We start from the raw sequence: 13,011 nt of genomic DNA on the forward strand, positions 1-13,011 counted from the left end.
CAAGGAAGCTAAATAACAGACCCAAGACCACCCAAGATAAAGAGTGAACCGAATTCAAACTCAGTTCTGAACTTCAACTCTTATGTGCTTCAATCTGCAAAGTCCTCTCTGCTGCTCAGAGAAGGAGATTTTGCTGACTGAAAAGGTGGGTGCTCCGGAGAGCCTCAAATCCACTTCTCATCCAAGGAGCTCAGTTTGGAAAATGTACAATTTTTTTTTTAATTAAAAATGAATTTCAGCTGGGGTTGTGGCTTCATGGTAGAATGTTCGCCTAGCATGCATGAGGCACTGGGTTGGATCCTCAGCACCACATAAAAACAAAATAATGTGTCCACCTGAAACTAAAGATACATAAATAAATATTTTAAAAAATGAATTTTAGGCAGGCGCAATGGTACAATCCTATGGTCCCAGCAATTCCGAAGGCTGAGGCCCTGTCTCAAAATTAAATATAAAAATGGCTAGGAATGTGACTCAGTGGTAAAACGCCTCTGTGTTCATTCCCAAGTACAAAAAAAAAAAAAAAATCAACTGAAATTTGCCTTTTTGAATGGTCAAATAATTTTTTTCAATTTTTTAAATCAAGAGTATAGCACAATTTTTTTTAAAAAAGTCTCATTGTTACCTTGGATCTACCAAACAGATCCAGGGTTTTCCAAGAATCCTTAGACCCTAAATTTAAAAATTAAAGTAAAATTTACCAAGTAGATCGTATGCACAATAATATGGCATACAGTGACATCTACTGGTAAAATGTGATATTGCAACAAACATCCTTTGGTAGGAAATAAAAAGCTGGTCGGTGCCGAATTCTACTAGTAGTCTCTGGTATAAGTAAAAATGAGAAAAAAAAAAAATGTTTTCAGACAGAGAAAGCAAAAGGGAGATCTTGGAATCTCCCAGTACAATTGGAAGTCTCATTCCTAGTCCTGATTTTACCATAATTAGCTGTCTAGACTTGGGTAAGTCATTCAGTCTCAGGAGCCTCATCTTATCTCACACAGGATCATGCCATCTCAGAGGCTTTACAGTTGTGTCCCTGAAAGCACTAAGGCCACCTGCAAAGTTCTGCAAGAGAGTCTGGGCTATAGGGTGTGGTTCCTCTTCACACCCCCACCTTCACTACATCTCTGTCTCTTTTCCTGAACAAAATTTTTGAATAATATCCTGTTTTCAAAAAGAATTCCACAGCATAGTATCAAAAAAAAGATACTCTATTTCTAGTGTACAGATATGACCAGCCATATCTGTGTGTGTGTGTGTGTGTGTGTGTGGTGCTGGGGATTGAACCCAGGGCTTTGTGTATTTAAGGCAAGCACTTTGCCAACTGTGCTATATCCTCAGCCCCCTCATCTACTCATTGCTTAACTAAGCATTTTTGTCCAATCAATTGTGAGATGTTTTTTTTTTTATGAGAACATATCTCCAATTTTATAATACAAGCCAATGGGAAAGAAAATTCTTTTTATAGTCAATCTTACTGAAGGCATCTTTGCTATAGAACTAGTGTTTCAGGAGTCTCTTGGGAAGAAGTCATGATGGAGCAGAGATCTACTGTCATCACTGTAACAGTGTCGCTCCTCATAGGAATTGAATGAGATTAAGAGACTCTTTTGAGTATCATCTGTTGCACTTAAACAAAGTATATAAGGCTCTGGTGTCCTATTCCAGAAAATATGTCTCCAACCTGGAAGACATATAAGATAGCTACAAATTTCCCATTAAAAGTTCATCTCCACTTAGAAATCAAGTTGCCTGAGCTGGCCGTGGAGGCACGTGTCTATAATCTCAGCAATGTGGGAGGATAAGGCAAAACAATTGCAAGTTCAAGGGCAGCCTGGGTAACTTAATAAGATTGTCTCCAAACTTAAAAGGGGGGCTGGGGGGCTGTGGATGTAGCTCAGTGATAAGAGTGTGTCCCTGGGTTCAATCCCCAGTGCCACAAAAAAGAAAAAGAAGGAAGGAAGATATCAGGTTGTCTGATCTTTTAAAAATAAGGGAAAATACGCTCCTCAATGATTTGAGTAAGGTAATAATTATAATTTCGTGAATTATTAGTATTGATTAAGCACTTTCTCTGGCCCTGAAACTATTCTAACAGCTTATTTAATCCTCACAACATTCCTGGCAAGTGTGTTCTATTTTATCAACATTTTACAGAGGAGGAAAATGAGGCACAGGGGTCACTAAATAATTAAGGATGTTGCGATTGACCAAGTTAGCAGATTCAAACTTTCTGCCCTGGGGGAAGATACAAGAGAGAATCAAAGCCTGGCCTAGTGGAACACGCGTGTAATCCCAGTGGTTTGACAGACTGAAGCTGGAGGACCACAAATTTGAGGCCAATCCAGGCAGGTTAGCTGGGGATGTAACTCAGTGGTAGAGCACCCGAGTTCAATCTCCAGTAATAACACACACACACACACACACACACAGTACCTAATAGCTCCAAAGTCTATCTTTTACCCTCAAGGTACTATTTTGGCAATTGAAGAATCCCACCTTCTATTCAGAGCCAGAAGTAGTGTGGGCAGTGCCTAAATATTGTCTAGCACTGTGTGTAATAAAGAAAAGGAAATAGAGCCAAGTTCTTTCCACCTATCTCTGTTTCTTAGCATCCTGCACAATCTGTCTTATTGCAACCAAAAGTTTCAAAACCCAATATTTAAAACGTTATTAGATCAGAGGTGTCCTTCTGCTCAGATTGAGCCCAGATTGGGTGGTGTATTGGCAAAGTGATGGGAGTTTCAAGACTCCAGCAGGCTTAAAAGAATCAAAGAGTTCTTTTACTGTTCCCTTTTTTCTCCATCTAAAAAAGTCCAAGAAACACTTGATTGTAATGTGAACAGTTTTCAGATCTGACTGAAGACAAAATTTTCTTTTTAAATATTTGATTATTGAAAGACCACCTTTCCTACCCTACCCTACCCCCCTCTGTCCCTAAGACAGAAGCCACCTCAGATCGCAGTCATGTCCCAAGGGCATGATTGATTAACTCTCAAAGGAAAAGCCTCCAGACCTTCCAATTCTCCTCCCAATAATAAGGATGATGAGCTTGAAACTCTCAATCATAATTCACTGGCCATCTTAGACCTACTGCAAAGACAGGTCTGCTCTTGATAGATACATCACGTGGAAAGCAAAGAACAAAGAGTCTTTCTCAGAGGAATTTCAAAATCACTATGTCTTTTCTTCCCCTTCTGTAATATGTATAATTTATCTTCTCTTGGAAAGGTACATACAACTGCAATTTACAAGGACAATAAGCAAAGTTACGATCTGCTAATCTCTTTTGTTTCCCAGGAGAAAGGAAAAAATCTTAACTTGGCATCCTTTGTATTTAAGGAGACTTCAGGTCCATTAAGGGGGGATTTAACTAGAGATTTCCCAAAAGGAAAGACATTCCTGATTTGTCAGGCCCTTAAGACAATAAAAAATATCTTTATGATCCTAGGACAGTCCCATCCTTGAAACACTGACTAAAAAGCTTTAGGTGACATTGAACAAATGGCACATATTTCAGGACTTCAGGATTAGAGAGATATACTCCCCTTAGCAGCAAAAGAAAACACCAGTCTCAGGATTTCTAGAAAGAGAGGACATTAAGGACATTGTTCAACCACCCATCTGATGTATTTTCCCTTCAACAACATACTTGGAAAATGGCCAGCCTCCCTTTCTGTTGTCCAGAGGGTAAGAGGAAAAGATTGTCTTATTTGACATCAGAAATAAGTGCTTGTCCCCCAGATGATTATAAATCCCAGGTAGCATTCAGGTAATTTCCCTTGCAACCAACGGAGTGGTCTGGGATTTTCTCAAGATATGAACTGGGAAACAGAAGCTGCCCATCTATTTCTATTTCTTCCTTCCTCACCAGACTCTGAGAGACAGCATGAATGCACACAAGACCCACTCTCCAATTTGAGAGTCAAAGTAATTTAAATAGATCATATTTTCAGCCCAAAGTGGCAATCTGAGTCAATGCATTTAACACTTTCCTTTCATGATTCCCAGCTAACATGACCTATGAGATAGTAGAGGACAAACTCTCCACCCTTCAGTATGACAGGGACGAGAGATGAGTGTGGGTCACAAGGAGGTGACCCTCATTTTGTGGAGGGTGGGGCCAAGTTCAAACCCTAATGTTGTCTTGATAAGGTAGATGACAGGTGCTGGAGTTCTCAAGGAGGACCGGGTGGTCCCAGGCCTGCTCAAGACTTGTTCACAGCATTAAAAGCATGGAGAGTGGGCAGAGAAACCGATGAGGTGTGTTCTTGGCAAGAGCTGTCATGGCCTCCAGAGGGGGACTGCTGCTTGGTGGGCAGCTATGACAGCTACGGAGGGAGCCCTGCAACCAGAGGTGAGGCCACCTACCCAACACTTCTAATTACAGTGAAGAAAATAGAAAACTCATTTCCAAGATTAAAAGATTTCCACAGCTATACATAATCTCTAAGAGAATCCCCATCCATTCTTGTGTTGGACAAGTACCGACTTTCCATTGTTAAGGATGAGAAAATGACCAGATCAAGAAATAAAGGGGATGATGTGAGAGTGTCTGACAAACTTCCTTCCTTCCTTCTTTCTTTCCTTCCTTCCTTCCTTCCTTCCTTCCTTCCTTCCTTCCTTCCTTCCTTCCTTCCTTCCTTCTCTCTCTCTCTCTCTCTTGATTGAACTCAGAGGTACTCAACCCACATTCTCAGCCCTATTTTGTATTTTATTAGAGACAGGGTCTCACTGAGTTGCTTAGCGCCTGGCTGAATTGCTGAGGTCGATCCTCCTGCCTTGGCCTCCAGAGTCACCAGGATTACAGGCATGGGCCACTGCGTGCGCCCAGCCACACAAATGCATTTCTTGATGGTAAGAGTATAACACAATCTGTAGAACAATTTGCCAATGTTTGTCAGAACCCTTTGATTCAGCAGGTCTATTTCTAAAGGTTTAGTCTAAGGAAATAAAAATATATACAAAAATTCAGTTGCCACGATGTTATTGATATACCAGCAGAACATAAAAACAAAAACAAAAAACTGGAAACAAGGCAAATACTGAGAGATAATTAGCCAAATTAATACATTCTTACTGTGAAATTCTTGGCAGTCATTTAAAGTCTGAAGAAAATCTTGAAGACTTATTGAAAAATATTCACAATATATTGCTAAGGCTTTTTTTAAAAAAGTTTATTTTAAACTAAAATGAATGACTCCAAATTCTACAGTGTATGTGATCTTTATGTGTCTGTATGAGTCTGGAAAGCTATACTCCGAGGTATGGTGACAGTGTCTCTGGATTGTGGACTTACAGTTAATGTGCTTCAAATCTCCTTTTTAAAATTTTTCTTTTTTTATAATGGATTTATTGTTTTGATAACAAAAGGGAAATTTTTATTTTTACTTGAAAACTAAAGTCCTCAAGTACTAATTGATTACTATAGTTATGTAGCCTTATTAGGTGGAACTAGGTAGAATTCACAGGGAAATTCGTACATGGTATGCAATTAGCAGGCCTCCCTTTCTACTTGTGTTTTGCTCAGACTGCTTTTAAAATGAATTCATATGTTAAATGCTCATGAAGATAACCACTCCAGAAATATGCAAAATGCCATAAGAGAGCTGAAGCAGGCTTTAGTTTAACACTACTCAAAATTAAATTTTTATGGCAAATAATCCACAAGGTGGATTCTCTGCATGGGGTTTATTAGAGTAGGCTCTAAGAACCTGGTTTTATCCATGGCCACTTAATATACTTAACTGATCTTATACAAATATTTATAGGCCCAAAGAGATTTATTGGCAGACTTGGCTTTCCCTCCAGGCTCAGTTAACAGTGAATTCCTGCCAACCCCTCAAATACACAGAAAGAGAAGCCAAAAAGATTTTGCCAAGGAAGTCTAGATCTGCAAAAGGTGTGGCATTTACTACATGAAGCTGAGAGTACATTCATAAACAAGAATGCAAATGTTCAAAATAAGCTAAGTACAACATATAGAAATTATACATCTCACATTAAAATGAGAAATTACAAATTTGTCCTTTACTGCCCAGATAGACTTCCTAATGTTGGATTGTCCAGAGCTCAGACTTAGGTATCATCCCAAGCAATCTCAGCCAGGCCCTTGCTTTTGAGTGACATCTATAATTTGGTGACTCCCAGATGTGTACTAAGATAGCTAACATTTCAAGCTTGACAGGATCAATTCCAAACTCTATATTCCTCCACTAATCTACTCCTTCTATCAGTCCTCAAAGTGCAGTGATGGACATTATTATCCATCTAATTGCCTGAGCCAAAAGCCTAGGATTCATTTTGGATTTTCTTTTTCTTCTGCCTCACACCAAATCCATCAGCAAGTCTGGTCAGTTCCCTCTCCAAAATACAAAAATATATTGCTGAATTCACTCACTTATTACCATCTCTACTACTATTACTCAGATTTAAGCCACCTACTGAGCTTCCAGAGTATTTTTTAATACCTTTTTTTTTTTTTTTTTGTGGTGCTGGGGATTGAACCCATGTCCTTGTGTGTTCGAGGCAAGCACTCTACCAACTGAGCTAAATCCCCAGTCCCAGAGTATTTCTTAAAAGGATAATCTATGTGCAATTTTTTAAAAGTGTATTTTCTCTTTCCAGTGGCTTTCTATTGCACATAGAAAAACAATAACAACAAAACTACTCCTCACTCCTTGCAAATTGCTCTCTAGCCTCAAGGGTCTTTTTTCTGTTTCTGGGATGCCAAGTTCATCTTCTCTGAGATCCGCTGCACTTTGTTTCCTCTGTCTGAAAGGTTCCTGGCTATTCTCCTATCTCAACTCTGTTAATTGGTTTTAAAAATAGTAAGAAATTAAGAAAACACATTGAGAGCATGCAGGGTGTAACAGGCAACTGAAGACTTGGGGCCAGGGTACTTATCTCCCACTATTTTCAAAATAGGATACATGTGCTAAACCAATAATGATAATGACTGTGGTTAAAATCAACTGAAGTGATTCTATGGCTCATGAGTTCCTCTTCCCTGGGACTAGTTTCAACAGTTAACTTCCTCTTGAAAATTTAAAACCCAGAGACCAGAAGTCACCTGCTGTGGAACTCCTCAAACTGCCCGATTTCTTGCCTCGCCAGATTCCCGGTCAGCTCCTTTTTTGGAGTTTATGAACTATCCAATATTCTTTAAATTAGTTCTTTAGCTAAAATTGGTTTCTGTAACTTGTGACTGAAAAAAAACTTAAAAAGAGGTTCATCTTAATTACCTGGTTGTCCTCCTAGAATTCAGACCCATGAACTCTCACTGAGGTCTGTTGACTATTCCGGGGTATCTGTGGATCTCAATTCAACATTGATGTTGGTATACATGGGGCAATTTAATATGCACATATGCACACGTGCATCTAAGCACATGCACAAACACACTTTTCTCCTCTCCCCCCACCCCCTGCATTCTAAGTCTCTTGTACTTTTCTCCAGTATCCTTCAGGCTGGATTTCTGTTCTACCTTGATGTTTGCTCACAGTACATGTTTCCACCAATATGCCAGGCTCCCAATTTTTATGAGAAAATAGTGAATTATATCTGCAAACACGAAGGGGTCCTGTACATGCACCATCAATAAATCTGAGCTCTGAAAAGGAATCCTCTTTCACCTAGAAGGAGCTTACTTCCGTTGTCTTTCTTGGGTTTTCTTCTATTTCATTATCCTAGGTAGCTGTATCTACTCATCAGGGCAAGAGCAACAATTTTGGAGGTCAAAGATCCCTTTGATGAAGGCTACAGGCTCTTTCCCATAGGAAAAAGATGTACACACACACACACACACACACACAATTTTGCATAAAACCAGGGTTCTTGGGCTTCTGATTAAGAATCATTTAACTGAGTGTATTAGCTTATTTTTCATTATTGTAACAAAATAACAGAGGCAGGCTAACTTTATAAAGAAAAGAGGTTTATTTAGCTCTCAGAGCATTGTGTTAGCCTTGCCTCAGTCTGGTAAGGACCCTTTTGGTGCTGAGAGAGGGAGATGACAGAAAAGCCAGAGGGGCTGTGGGTGCCACAGACCCTCCCAAAGACAAGCTCCCAGTGATCTAAGAACCCTTCACTAGGCTCCAATTCCTAAGGGCCCACCACCTCTCATCACCACACTGAGGACCAAGCCTCCAAGACATGAACCTTTGTGGGTGGAGGACAAACAACATCCAAACCATAGCACTTCTGTGACCACTCGCCCTCCCATGCAGACACCACCATTAATTCTCACCCTTTTCTGTCAATAACTCCTCCAAGCCTCTGCTCAGAGACATTGATAAAATGAACCTCATTCCTCCCTCCTAGGGTTCATTTTGCTGAGAGAAAGAAAAACACAAAGCATCCCCAACAATTAGAGGCAGTTACAAGTAGGAGTCATTGAACACTTCCCCTATTAGGACACTTGCCCAGGACAAACACTTCCTAATTTCCCAAATTAGCTCACCTTGCACAGGATACGTTTGAATTGTTCTCCTTTATGAGGAGGCATTCTTGGACTCCCTGTTGAGATGAAAAAACAGCAGGGCCTATCAGCAGCACCGTACCAAGAATTTCTCAGGTGGGAAGATTATCATAGTGATTAATCTCATCTCCTTTTTGTTGTCAATTTCAGAGGGTGACATTTTTGGCCTTGTTCCCAGATTCTACAGATGTCAATTGGAAACCAGCAGCTTCTTGTGTACTATCTCTACCTTCTAATTAGAAAAGAGGTTGGAAAATGTTGGAGGTTTCTGGCTTGCCTTCCCCAAGCTAAATTAGAGTCTACAGGGGAAGAGAAAGAGGAAAGAGAAGAAAGATGGGAAGAAGAAAGACTGGGTGGATAGGGTTAAAAAAAAAAAAAAGGCATAAAATTGAAGACAGGTCAACAACTGGACAGAATAGTCCATTTTTTCCCTACCAATGCCAGTGGCTCACAAGACATATCCAGCTCAGTCTGACTCCCTGAGGGCTCATGGATGCATTTATTTTGTTTGATTACTTGCTTTGCATTAGAGTCAACATGGTTTAGAGCAGAGTTCCAAAGCAATAGACTAAATGTTTGTTTCCTTCCTAAAATCATATGTTGAAACCTAACCCCCATGTGTGGTGATAGGAGGTAGGGGTATTGGGAAGTGATTAGGTAGGTCATGAGAGTAGACCCCTCATGAAGATGAGTGTCCTTATAAAAGTGATTCTGGAGAGTTCCCTCACCCCTTCTGCTATGTGAGAACACAGTAAAAAGATGGCCATTCCCAAACCAGGAAACTGGCCCTTACCAGACACCAAATCTTCCAGAAGTTTCATCTCAGACTTCCCAGTCTCCAGAACTGTGAGAAATAAATTTCTGCTGTTTATACGCCACCATGTCCATTTTGTTATACCACCCTGTCAGATTAAAACACTCAAACTTGGCACTACGGGGCTTCTCTGTGCACTGTAGAATATTTAGCAGCATACCTGACTGTAAGTCCCTATACATCAGCAACACAGCCCAGTTGTGCCAACTAAAACATCTCCAGATACTGCCAAGCATGCCCAGGGAGGAGGGGAAATTGGCTCAGTCTGAAGAATCGCTCAAGAGAAGACAGACCCAGGTTCCAATTCTAGCTCCAACCCTAACAAGTCCATAACATTGGGAGCAGTACTTCACCCCTAAGACTGTTTTCTTGTCAACAAATAGTACTTACCTTAAAACCTGAGGATTAAAGGAAATGAGATGGAGCCAGGCATAGTGGCACACGCCTGTAATTCCAACATCGGGAGGATGAGTAGGCAGTAGGGGATTGCAAGTTCAAGGCAATTTAGTGAGACCCTGTCTGAAGAAATAAAAGGGGCTGGGAATATAGCATAGCAGAACACCCCTGGGTTCACTCTCCAATATGAATGAATGAATGAGTGAATGAATGAATGAATGAATAAAATGGGATGATGTCTAAAAAGCATACAGGCTTATTATAAGTACCCAACAAATATTGGCTTTCCCCCATGCCCATTACATTTATTTATCTGTTTTTTTTTAATATTTATTTTTTAATTGTAGTTGGACACACTACCTTTATTAATATATTTTTATGCGGTGCTTAGGATCGAACCCAGGGCCTCACATGTGCTAGGCGATCGATCGCTCTACTGCTGAGCCTCAATCCCAGCCCCCCATGACATTTATTTAACAAACATTTTCACATACTTGTGCTGTATGGTAAAGACATAAACACAAAACACTTCTTGTCCTCCAGGAGCTAATGCGCTAAGAGGGAAAAGGCCAATGCACAATTTAAAACAGCAAGCACAATTTTAGAGATTATTTGCCAACTCCTCCAAGTCTGGCCCTCTTTTTCTCTTTTTCATAATGGTAACTTTTTTTTCCCATAAACTTACCATGTACTCCTCTTAATAAAGTTGGGTCTTGAAAAATGGTGGCAGTTCATCTGAAGACCCGGAGAGAAGCAAGCAGACAAGGCAGCGAAATAGCATTGGCCATGGCTTTGCAGCATGGTAATTTTAGGAAACTGTATTGTCTAGTGGGCTGGAGTGAGGATGAGATGCAAGAAATTGATGCGAGAGGGAGGATGCTAAGGAATTAGGACTTCTTTCAGGTCATGGAGTACCCTAGGATGCTTTCATCAGGATGGTGCCATGATCAGATTTGCTTTTGAAAGCACATTGTGGCAGCAGGGTGGAGGATAAATGAGAGGTGGAATGAAGGGCGAGAGGAATGGAAAGCAAGACCAGTCAGGAGCTATCGATTCCAGATGAGAGATAATGAGGGCCTGCACTACAGAATTGGCAATGACAATGGCAAGGTGCCAGCAGGCTCCAGGGACATTAAAAAGTAGAACTGACAGGATTTAGTGACTGATTAGATGGGGGGAGGGTAGCCAAGTGGAGAAGAAGGAACAAGAAGTGATTTATAAACTTCTAGCTTAGAAAATTAGGTGGATACCGATGGCATTTAGAAATGACAGGCAGCGAGCGACTGTCTTTTCTTTTTCCCAGCTTCCACCGTGGACACTGTGCAGAGAGCCCACTATCCCCAGCTCCCACTTGACAGACTCTTGTACAACTCAGTTCCACAGATCTTGGAGAGTACTGTGGCATGCCCAAGCAGCTCAACGATACAGTGGCTCCTGCCTGTCTTTACTTGGATCTGTGAAAACCCTGGAAAATAATACCAATGAATAAGAAATAATCCCTATTCCGAGGAGCTCACAACCTAGATGGCATAGACACACCCATGAGAACTACAGTGCAAACTGACCTGCACTATATAATGGAGATACTGAATCCAAGAATGTTTCACAAAGGTCATCCTTAAACTAAACAGGAGCTGGTGAAGCAAATAAGGGGAGAAGAATATTATAGCCAAAGGAACAGCAGACACAAAAGCACAAAGAGAGAGGGCTGGGGATATAGCTCAGTTGGTAGAGTGCCTGCCTCCCATGCACAAGGCCCTGGGTTCAATCCCCAGCACTACAAGGAAAAAAAAAAAAAAGAGAGAGAGAGAGATAGTATAATTTGGTATTCCTAGAAGGAATATGAAATAGAGGAAGAGCCAGAAGATAAAAGGTCTCCTGGTCTAAATTAAGAATTATCAAAGGTATGATTAATCACTGAGCAATTTCAAGGAGGGAAGTTTCAAAGTCTCTAGTACTTATCCTGTGCAATTTCAGGTTCTGCAACTTTGTCTGGTTATGTCCATTTTCCTCTAATAACTGAGTTAGTATCACCTTAGCATCAACCTCCTCTGGAGGTAGGACTGTTGTATTAAGCATCTTTATATCCCCAGCCTACCTGGCCCAAAGTAGGCTCCTACCAGACAAATTAATGACTTTTTCCTGCCTTCCCTACCTTCCAGAGCCCAGTGTGTCATCTTTGGCTACCTATAGCTTAATGTTAAGGGCAGTGAAGAGAAAGGAATAATAAATTTGGCTCCATATTAGAGTTTTGGTCCTAGTTCTAATATTTGCTTGTAGTGATAGAAAACTAACACATCCTCCAAACCACTTCATCTTAAATAGCACTCACTCCCCTCACCTGTCATCACCCTGTTTCTGTAGCATGCCATTTCTTTGTGACAATCATCAGAATCCTGCATTGCAGATGCTCTGCCTCACTCACAGCTACATCTACTTTGCCTAGAATAATGCCTGACACAGAGTAGATGCTCCGAGCCTTGTGTTTAGTAGTTTGGTAAATCAATAACATTTGCTGGACGAAAGAAGTATTCCTATGTAATCAGCCATCATAATAGAGAAAAAGAAAAGAAAAAGGCTGGGGATGTGGCTAAATAACAATGGCATCAATTCCTGGTACCAAAAAAAAAAAAAAAAAAAAAAAAGAGCTTGCAGCTAGGCAAGGTAGCACACACCTATAATCCCAGCAACTGGGGAAGTTGAGATAGGAGGATTGCGAATTCAAGGCCAGCCTCAGCAATTCAGTGAGAACCTGTCACAAAACAAAAACTTTTAAAAAGGAGTGGGAATGTAGTTCAGTGGTAAAGCACCCCTAGGTTCAACCCCTGGTTGTGGGTGTAGGGGAGAATGACATGACTTGCAAAATCAAGAATTGGAATCAAAAGCCCTGGGGTCCTGCATTGGTCTTGCTACTAACCAATTTTTCAACTTAAGTCACTTGTTTCTGAGCTCAATCTTATCTGTAAAATAAGAATAGTAACATCTTCTACTCATCCCCACTTTACAAATCAGTATACTCATGGGGTCTCATATAATAATATATCAGTGGAATGTTTTATTTTACTGCTAAATCGCCAACAACATGGACTTCATCTTTTTTTCCCCCTAAGTATTGGGGATTGAACCCAGAGCCTTGCACAAGTTAGGCAAGCGCTACCACTGAGTTACATCCCCAACTCATGATATGTCTATTACAGGACTTGACACATGACTAGCATCTATAAATAATTGCCAAAAGAATGGAGAGCAAAGGAGGCCAAAATTTTCCTTTGTTACATGAACTGAACTTCAAATATTCATCCTCCAAATTACTTTTAAA

The sequence above is a fragment of the Spermophilus citellus genome (genome assembly GCF_964194105.1).
Source record: "Spermophilus citellus genome assembly, chromosome: 9".
Taxonomy (NCBI): domain Eukaryota; kingdom Metazoa; phylum Chordata; class Mammalia; order Rodentia; family Sciuridae; genus Spermophilus; species Spermophilus citellus.